At 44.4% G+C, this 10,723-nt stretch overlaps 1 non-coding gene across 1 annotated transcript; it reads left to right on the top strand.

Annotated features, from left to right (window-relative positions):
• Nucleotides 1–10,339: 10,339 nt before the first annotated feature.
• On the top strand, nt 10,340–10,468 carry LOC121081748. The gene has a single exon (XR_005825793.1). It is a non-coding gene; the product is annotated as a small nucleolar RNA SNORA47 (small nucleolar RNA).
• The last annotated feature ends 255 nt before the right edge of the window (nt 10,469–10,723 follow it).

Here is a 10,723-nt window from a genome sequence, read left to right as displayed (position 1 = left end):
CCATGGGCGCAAACCCCTTACTTGCAGTTCACTTCCTCCCAATTTTCTGTAAACAGTCTGAAGGGACATTAAGTTCTTGGAGGACCTCAGCAACATGAGTCCTGGCAGTTTTATTAGAAGATAAATTTGTTCAATTTGTTCACCCTGAGCAATCTTAGGAGGCTAATCATCAAAACTGAGCAATGTTAAAGAGTAGGTCTGAAGAAAGAGGCCTGCTTAAAAAGAAAATCTTGCTCCATAGCTTTTGACCTACTGAGGACTGCTTGGCCGTGTCCACAGGTGCCAGTCCACAGATCTATGGATTATAGCTCTAGACAGCCAGATGTAAGACTGACAATATAAAGGAGAGTGTTTGGTGTGAAACAGAATAGATGGTGTTAAACTGCATAGCTGGGCCTATGCTGATTTACATCAGCTAAAAACGTCTTTTTTGATGTTTAAATAGGTCATTACAAAAGGGTTAACATTTCATGGAGGGATGCTCACTTACTAGGTTTTTACTTCTCAGTAACGAATATGGCACTTAAACCAGTACTGCAAGTTGCTATACCAATCTCCAGTCAGGCTCAGATTGAAGAGAGGCTGCTAGGGACAAGTTTTCTCCTGATTAATATGAAGATAGAGTTTTTTTTTCTTTTTCTTTTTTTTTCCCCCCATTAATGCAAAGAGGAGACTGAAGAGAAACATTTACCATTCTAGCTCTGTTTCTACAGGAAAAATGTATGCTGCACAGCAGTCAGCACTTCTAAGCAGGAAAAACTGAGACCAAGAACATAGAGAGATGTGAAATCAGGAAGAAATGGAAAATGTGATGATGAGAGATGAATTCTGAAAATCCTTTAGAAAAACTCATTTTCCTAGTAAGTTCTAGTTAGTCTCACAGAATGCACTGAAATGAAATGCAAAACAGGGAATACAACTCCATCAAAATGCAAAGGTTGCACAGTATGGAAGCTAGTGAAATATGCATTCATTTAACTCTGAAAAAGTCTTCAGAAAACTAACAGCTTCTGTTGCTTTTGCAAATGGCTATAATGGCTATAATGGCTGAGCCTGAGAGATGTACCAACACAGGATGAAATGCAGATTTAAAAAAAAACCCATTTTTTAAAAAGTGTTTTAAAATCTACAGTTGAGCAGATAGCACTTCAAGAGGTGAACTGATCTGATGCCTACCTGATCCACAAGCTGATCCCTACCTGAGTGATCCAACAACATTGCTAAGTTACTCCTGTATATGTTTCCTGCAGCACTCAACAGCAGGGAGAACAGGGCTGGAAGAAGCATCAGGAGATCTGCCCTGGCTGCCTTCTTGAAGGCAGGTGCTGATGAAGGGTCTGGAGCACAAGGCTTGTGAGGAGCAGCTGAGGGAACTGGGGCTGTTCAGCCTGGAGAGGAGGAGGCTCAGGGGGGACCCTACTGCTCAGCTGCCTGAGAGGAGGTTGCAGACAGGTGGGGGTGGGTCTCTTCTCCCAAGTAACAAGTGATACGACAAGAGGAAACTGCCTCAAGTTACGCCAGGGGAGGATTAGATTGGATATCAGGAAAACTTTCTTCACTGAAAGGATGATCAAGCATTGGAAGATGTTGTCCAGGGAGGTGATGAAATCACCGTCCCTCGAAATGTTTAAAAAACACGTAGATGTGGTGCTTAGGGACATGGTTTAGTCTTGGCAGTCCTGGGCTAACAGTTGGACTTAATGATCTCAAAGGTCTTTTCCAACCTAAATGATTCTATGATTCTAAGAAGAAGACTCATTGGGGACAGCTTTCCAACTTGCTGCTATAAAGGTGCACTCTGCCCAGAGATTTCAACACATTGGCCCATGGAAGGGGAAATTTTTCCAAACCTGGTTGTCTTTTGCTGCATGTTAGGATCGTTTATACTTGTTTCTTCCCTCAAAGGTTTGGCATAACTGGGTACTAACCTCTTCAACACCATGTCTCCAAAGTCTTTGTCCATGTCTACCCACTCTTTATTTTAACGACAAACAAACTAAATTTTTCAGCTCAACCTCCCAAGCACATTTTCCATTCCTCTAGTCATTCTTGTTATGGTTCTCCAGACTACTTCCAACTTCTGTCACAGTACAAGCTGGGTGGTGGGGATGCACAGAAAAAGATGTTTCTGAAGTCCAAATGAATGCTCAGGCTGTTTAGATGAAGCTAATTCCATAAACAATCAGGAAGACCACTGCCATGCAGTTGGTGAAATCAGTCTTTGCAGAATTTCTAGCACTCTTCCTACATGCCGATGAAGGGCTTTTATTCTGCAGAAGCATGAGAGCAGAGCTGTGTAAGTCACTCTTCCAACCTGAGGAAACCCAGACCTCTTGTCCCCGTGATCATCAGCCAGACAAGCAGCTGCATTTTCAGATGCAACTGCAATTATAAAAGGTGTTGAAGCCACCAGGTTGGTAAGAACAGACCCTCTGCACCCCTTCAGTCCTCCTCTGCCTCAGCTCCCCATAACAGCTCATGCCAGGCTAGTGCAGAAACCTCTTCTGCACCTGGGAGTTGTGCACTTACATTCTTCTTGTGCCAGTGCTCTGATTGTAATCTCCACTGATGTGGCCATGCTGGAGATACAGTGGTCTCCAACTTTGCGCTTCTGGTAATAGTGTCACTGCCCTACAGGAATGAGGCAGTGCATAGCTACTGTGTGACCACTTCTGACAAGAAGCAAAAATGGAAAGTGTAGTGAAAATTTAGCAAAGGGAAAAATTATCTGTATGGCGTTGTAATTCTCAGGGTTCAAATTTGGTCAAAATACTTCCATGTGTGCTGAAAACCTTGTGGAAACCATAACGGCCCAAATAAGTTAAGATCTTGGATTTTTATCTCTTCTGGAAGGCTGCAGCACAGTAAGACACTGGCCAGGTACTGATCAGAGCCTTCAAAGATTGGTTTTGGACATCAAAACACGGAAGCACGTTGATTAACTTTAAATACAAGAATAACCAACAGGATAGCCAACATGACTTCAAGGGCAAATTTTGCCTGACAGATTTGGTGGCCTCCTCCAAAGGGGTTAAAGTATTGGTGATAGGGATAAGGGAGCATCATGTACCTGCACTTGTCCAATGCATGTGATAGTGCCCCGCAAAACATCCTTGTCTCCAGAATGCAGAGACATGGATTTGACAGATGGACCACTAAGTGGATAAGGAATGGCTGAATGGTTGTTCCCAAAGATTGTGGTCAATGGCTCAGTGTCCAGGTGGAAACCAGTGATGAGTGATGTCCCTCAGGGGTCCATACTGGGACCAGTATTATTTAACATCTTTGTAGGGGGTGTGGACAGTGGGGTGGGTGCACCCTCAGCAAGTTTGTGGATAACACCAGATCAGCGGTGTGGCTGATCTGCGGCAGCAGGGAAGGGATACCATCCAGAGAGATCTTGACAGGCTTGAAAGGCGAGCCCATGTGAACATCATGAAGTTCAGCAAGGCCAAGTGCAAGGTCCTGCACATGGGTTGGGGCAGCCCCAAACATGGATAAAAGCTGGGTGATGAGCGGATTGACAGTAGCCCTGTGGAGAAGGACTTTTGGTTACTGGTAGATGAAAAACTGAACATGAGCCAGCTATGTGTGCTTGCAGCTCAGAAAGCAAATCATACCCTGGGCTGTATCAAAAGAAGTGTGGCCAGTAGGCTGAGGGAGGCGATTCTCCCCGTCTACTCTGCTCTCACGAGAACTCACCTTCTGCACTGTCTTTAACTCCAGTACCCGCAGCATAAGTAATCATGGACCTGCTTGAAGTGGGTCCAGAGGAGGGCCATGAAGATGATCAGAGGGCTGGAGCACCTCTCCTGTGAGGAAAGGCTGAGAGAGTTGTTAGCTTATAGAAGAGTTGGCTCTGCGGAGACCTTACAGAAGCCTTCCAGTACTTCAAGGGGGCCTACAGGAAAGATGGACAGGGACTCTTCATCAGGGCGTGTAGTGATAGGACAAGGGATAACACTTTTAAACTAAAAGAAGATAGATTTATATTAGATATTAGGAAGAAATACTGTACTGCAAGCGTGGTGAGACCCTGGAACAGGTTGACCAGAGAGGTTGTGGATGACCCCCCTCTCGAAGTGTTCAAGGCCAGTTTGGATGTGGCTTTGAGCAACCTGGTCTAGTGGAAGGTGTCCCTGCCCATGGCAGGGGGGCTGGAACTAAATGATCTTTTAGGTCTCTTCCAACACAAATCACTCTATAACTAGGATTTTATGACTTGAAAATAGTAGGTGACTGATGTGCTTATATGTGAAATCATAAAGGAGTAATTTATTCAACTGTTGGCACCACTTGCTGCAGCTTCTTCAGCCTGATGTTCATGCACTAGTTGTAACTGTACTGCTGTAGCACAGATGGTGCAGTGCAGGCAGCATAGGAATCCTAATGATGAAAAGAAAGGATGGTCCAAGGAAGAACATGGGATTTTTGGTGCAGGCCAGAAGATGTGAATGGGAGTCATGAGCGAGGAAAGAAAAAGTGAAAAGAAAAAGTCTTATCCAGTTGCTTGCTAGCTAAGCACATTCCCTTCTGTGCAAAAAAGCTGTAGAGGAACTTTAGAAATAAAGAGGGCATAAGAATATAATTATACATTACATTGTCAAGCAAGAAAACTGCATTGAAACAGTACTGTTAGCATCACACAGATAAACATTCAACAGCTGGAAATTCTAATAAATGTTAAGGCAACTATAGTTCTTGCATTTCTGCAACACTTGAGGGCCTGACTACAATGTTCACAACATACTCTTCATGTTGATTTTGTGTGGGGTATATCAGTGTGCTCAGGTATGTTCTGGTTACTACCTCCCATTCTGAGGATGTAGGGTTGGGGACCTATTTCTCTTATTAATACTAGTGTAAATTCCAAGTAACTGTATTGAACTCAGAGAGGTGCCATCATAAAAAAAAAACCAAAACAGATGCAAGCATCGATGAAATGATAACTTGTTCTACATAATCAACAGAAACTTAGTGGCAAGTATCTGGCAAAAAAATATCACTGTGAAAGCCTAAAGTGAAGACTGCTATCTTCACTTTGCAGAAAGTGATTTTTTACTCTAAAAGAGCCTTTTAGATTCCAAAATATGCGTTGTAAAATCATTGCTGATTGTTAGATGATTGAATCACTCCAACTGAAGCCATTAAAAAATGGTGCCACTGCAGCTGTCAAGTTATGGATTTTAACACTCTATTTTTAATGGCATGTAAAAGAATACAAAACATGTAATTATTCAAATGAGAAATGTGCAGTCTGAAATGTGCAGCATTTTGAAAATAAGTAAGCATCCTGGCACCTGTAACGTTGCTACTATTTGGCTGGCACTATGATTACACCAACTATTAGTGCAGCTGTCACCCGAAATGCTGAATACAAGTGGGGGGTAAATGCTTCATTAGGTGAGCAAACATACCATGGCTTCTAAATGAATGACAATACAACAATCTTCCTTGGCTACACACACAAAATTTAGCAGGAGGATGGTGCTGTGAGAGAGGAATGCACTTCTCAGTTTGGGGTCATGTTCTTCCTCCAATGTCTGACATAAACATTTTAATTTCTCCTCCAGCTTGCAGAACTAGGGCATGTGTAGATGTGTGTAACTTCTGTGCCGGCACCTATGCTATTACCTGCTTACTAACACTGGCCTATGAGCATCTGGGGCCAGATCATCAGCTGATGGAGGTCAGCATGCACTCAGCCAAAGACACATTGACATCCCAGTTAAAACTCCTGCCCTTATATTCCAGAATTTGTAGACTGCCCTTTCAAGTTTTCAAACCCCAGGCAACACAGTCTGTATCCATGTCTGCATAACAAAAACTTCTTTTCAAGGCAAAACAAATAAAAGCTAAGGTGAACAAAATGACATGACTCATTAGTTGAAATCCCCCAAGAAAACATATTTTTTACCTAAATCAGTTGTGGCATCTATTAATAATCCTTCCAGCTGTTACAGGAGGCCTCTTCAAGTGTACTGAGAGCTCAACTTAAAGGCCTCCTGACAATGCATCCACTGCAGCACTTTAAAAATGAGCCTTACACTCTGTTAAGCCTTCTTAATCTTTATTTGTAACGACTACAGTGATTTATCTAGGCTTCAACAGTTCATTAGTTTTAATGGTGAATACCGGGAATTGGAATATTACCATACCAGGTGTCAGCAGGAAAGGGAAAGGAAATACTTTCTGAACACAGGTCACAGGACAGTGAGGAAACAAGTGGAGGCTCACATCACATTTTGTAGACAGTTGTTTAAACATTTCTGAAATGCTCCACCATCCCTTGAATAACTCCAAATATATAGCCTTGGAAGAAGCAGCTAACCTCAGTTTTTGCAGAAGGTCTGAGGAAGAACACATTCAGTTTTCACTCAACTCTGGCTGTGTCAAAGGTCACCATAAATGAGCATTTGAGCAAGCAGGTGCAGATTTCAAGCGCCAGCCCAGTGACAGGGTCTCTGCAGGGTGCCACATGTACAGACATGTGGGAAAGAAGATAAGGCAGTCGTCTTTCACATGTAATTCTCCATCAAGTCAAAATATACATAGAATGTCTCAATCTGTAATAAACCCCAAATATTGCAAATTCATGAGAAGAGCTATCCTTTTTAGATACCTCCAAAACTTGCCACTAAAGGCGTGTAGTGGATAAAGCTATTTAAAAAAACTTGTGATTTTCCTCCTGGTGTGTATTGTGAGCAAATTCCAAGTCAAGCCTTTATTGTACAAAGATATGTGTAAAATTAAGTATCTATATGGTAAAATTAAAAACGGAACTACTGTCTCAAAAAAAATAATACTTCTCAAGAACATCCCAACTATACTCTCCTTCTCATGTAGCTTTAAACAAGCTCTAAAAAGCTGGAAGGGGGCCTTGTCCATGCAATTGTCTCGTGCTCAACCAGAACAAACACAAGAAGCCCATCTCCAGTGCTTCCTGGTTATCATTTCCACACTACACTGACCTTCTTAGCAGAAAGCTTAACAACTTTGCTCAAATCGCTCACTCTGCCAGAAGCTCTGCTGACCCACAGCAATCACAACCAAAAACTCCAACCTCTTGGTTGACACGGATCAGAAAACCTCTCTCAAAAAAATCTCCAAACAGAAAACGTACCTCAGAAACACCTCAGTGGTGTTTTCCCTGACACTGCCTTTGTGGAGGATCAATGCCCCTATATCACACTAAGCAATCATCTATGAATAGATAGTCCTATCCAGACCTGCCTCTGAGCAAACATTTGGTAATACCAGGACTTTGCACGTCATGCAACAGAGAATTGCTCTTCATAAAGCATGTGACATTTTGGAAAGCTGAAATGGTCCAGTCCTGTGCCACTCACTTGTGCATTGTACATTGTATCACTTAATTTTTTAATCTGATGTTTCTTTTTTATGCTGCACAGAGGAATGCTGGACTTGCCAGGCTACAGCGCCTACTGCCATGGTGGCACCAACTGCTTCAACAAGGTCTGGTGGAATTTTGTTCTAGGCTTTCCACTCCATAGGCTGGCATTTACACTAAAGAATAGACACTTCTGTACTTTCCAAAACTCTTGTTTAATATTTATCCTCCAGACTCATCACATGCTTGCTGTTCTTCTTGCAGCTTAACATCTTCAGAGTCATGAAATCCAACCTCAAGGATAGCTGGTGAAAGGTAGGCTGGACAGCAGATTGTTTCTTACCATTAAGTTTTAAACTTCCCACTCTCATTGGGCTTTTTGTTGGTTTTCTTGCTATTGTTAGTTCAAGACTTCTTCCTGCCTGCCTAGATATGTCTATGGCCTCCACTCCTGTGGTATCCAACTGCCAAGCACTTCTTCACTACACCTTCTGTGGTAATCACAGAACTGCAGAGTGGTTGAAGTTGGAAGGTACCTCAGGAGGTCATCTTGTCCAACACCCTGCTCAAACAGGGCCATCTACAACTAGTTGCCCAGGGCTGTGTCTAGACAGTTTCTGAGTATCTGTAAAGATGGAGTGAAATAAGTCTTATTATTCCTGTTGTGCAGATGGGGAATCAAACAGAAAGATTAGGGTGTTGCCAAGGAAATTAAGGAACTGCAACTATAATTTTGATTCACATTAAGCCTTACTCAATATTGCTGGGCACTTTAGAGACTATTCCTGCACAGTGGTGGTATAGGCTAAATAAAGAAGATAAAAGTCTGAAAAACCAAATTCAGTGAGCAGTGTGATGGTAGTAACTCAAGTAAGTATCATATTTAATCAGCACTTTGGGTTTTGTTTTGGGGGTTTTTGTACTTTTTTTTTTTTTTTTTTGTATGGTATGGGTAGAAAGTAGCTAAATCAAAAAACCTGATGATCTAAAAGAAAAAAAAATAGTCAGGGGAAACAAAAAGGAGGAAGGAAGTGAAGAACTGAAGGGGGGAAAGGTTGAAGATGAACAGATGTTAGCACAAGACTCGAGGTGCTACAAAATCTAGCCTGACCACCTGTGCAGACTTTTTAGCCTTACAAAGCCCAACAGCTGAGGTTTGGCCAAAGCATACTGTCTGCTGTAGCAATCAGGCTTGACCTAAGACTACTAAGACCTGTCTGCTGTCATCTTTGGTCAGATAAGAGAGAGATGGAGGGAGAGCGAGGGAGGCCGAGGAGCAGTGGTTGTAAGTTATTTACAACAGACGTGCAGGGAATGGCAGAGTAAGAGTCAGCACTCCATGGGATGAGGTGTGCTGCTGGCCCAGTGGCCCACGAACTGGCTGAGGATACTGCCATGCTGGCTCCCTTGGTGGCTTGTACTGGCTCCTCCCGGCATTTCTTTCTCAGGATTGCTCCTGAGACTCCACCCATTCGTTCTTAGGATCATTGCTGATCCTAAATGTTAAAAAAAGTCATGTAGGTGTACTTTAAAACTGGGATCTATGGCTCTCATATTCTTTCGTGGCTCTGTGGGCTCCAGTCACGTCGCCCTCCGACGGTGGATTCCCCGCGCCTGCTCCTCCTGAGCTGCAGGGCACCGCGACAACCCCCCGCCTTCCCCGGAACCCCTCAGCCCACGGCCGGGCGGGGCAGCCCGCGGCCCCGGTGGGAGGCGGGCGGGGAAGGAGGAGGAGGAGGAGGAGGCGGCGGCGGAGCAGTTTTAAGTGCAAACGCGAGGTGCGGACCCGGGCCCGCAGCGGTGCCGGGCTGGGCGGGCCGCGCTCCTCCCTCGGCCGTCCCCGCGCCGAGCCTCTGCGGCAGAGCGCCGCGCCCGCTGGCCTGAGGGACGAGACGCGACAAGATGGCGGCGGGCCCGGCGGGGAGGGGAGGTGAGGTGAGGCGAGGTGAGTTGAGGCGAGGCGCGGCGAGGCGACGTGAGGCGAGGCCGCCTGTGGCTGGGCGGGCCGGCGCCGCGGCCGCGCGGCTCCCCGGGCTCAGAGGCTGGGGCGGGCGGCGTTGCCGGGCCCGGCCCGCTGCACGGCCTCGGACAGAGCCGCCTGTGCGCGCAGGAAGGGCCTCGCCGGCGGGACGGCCAGGCCATAACCCTCGTTTTTTCCCCGGTCGTATCCAAGGGGCTTGAGGAGCCGCAGAAGAGGCAGCATGTGCCCTTTTGCGGAGCTGAAATAACACCGAGACACGTCAGCGCAAACGGGTGAGAGCAGATGGTGCTGTGCTGCACTCAGGGCTGTACCAAGATCAGTGCGTGCAAGGCCACAGAAACCAGTACCACAGGTATGTGCACCATCAGAGAGGTACTGCTGGATTATAGTAAGATGCAGGAAAAAAACGGTTAAAAGGTAGCAACTACACGAGGAAAAATTCCCACGCAGCACTTACAAAACCCCTATATAGAACAAAACCTTTTGGTGTGCACATTTAAATACATCTTGTTCCTAACAGGATGCTCTTTTTTGACATCTCTTCATGCTGCTATGGATTTGTTATCTACTGGTGGAAGACCTGCCTGGTACACTGCATACAACCAGCTGCTGCAGCAAAGGGTCTGTACTTGCTAGAACAGAAACTCCAGTTTAATCTATGGTACGTTTTGTTAAAGTATCTTCTATGTATACAATAGTTCAGAGCCCCTGCTGGCATAGGTGCTTAGTCCAGTGGCTTTTACACAGTGATGAATGTACCTACTCTTACTTTATTTTAAATTTCAGAAGTATGTTTGCTAAGTTGGTACTTTAAAAAATTCAGTGTGAGGATTACAGAAATTGTTTATATAAACTGATGAGTGTAATGTTATTCTTAACAGTTTTAAGATTATACATACTAGTAATAAACATACAGCAAACAGCTAAAACTTTTGACTTTCGATGTACAGAAAAGCAACTTTGTCTAAATTATAAGTATCATAAATTGAAAAAGACAACAGGATGGTTGGAGGACTGAGAAGGTAAGACAGTTAAACTTTATGCTGTATCTTACTGGTTATAGCCTCCAAAATTAGAATAGTGCAATGACAACTCATGCTTCCCTCCTGACGTGAGGGAAAGCAGTACTGCATTTGCACATAAGGCTTGCACACCTCTGGTGGTTTTCACCTAACTCATTTGTACTTAAAACTTCCTAAGAGGTCACTAAGGTAGGAGATGAAAAGCCCTATTTAGCTCAATACAGGTCTTCCTACTTATGGCACCCAGCTGCTTGATGAGGATTAGTCAGACCTTATTTTCAGTTGTTAATGCTGTATTAACGGCACTGCTTTTTCTACTTTCCTAGGCAGCATCATAAGGTGGTAATGGGATTTGTCACACCGACTAAA

Source organism: Falco naumanni, chromosome Z, assembly GCF_017639655.2.
Source record: "Falco naumanni isolate bFalNau1 chromosome Z, bFalNau1.pat, whole genome shotgun sequence".
Classification (NCBI taxonomy): domain Eukaryota; kingdom Metazoa; phylum Chordata; class Aves; order Falconiformes; family Falconidae; genus Falco; species Falco naumanni.
The sequence above is the reverse complement of the archived record's forward strand: the minus strand, read 5'-3'. Positions and strand labels throughout refer to the sequence as shown.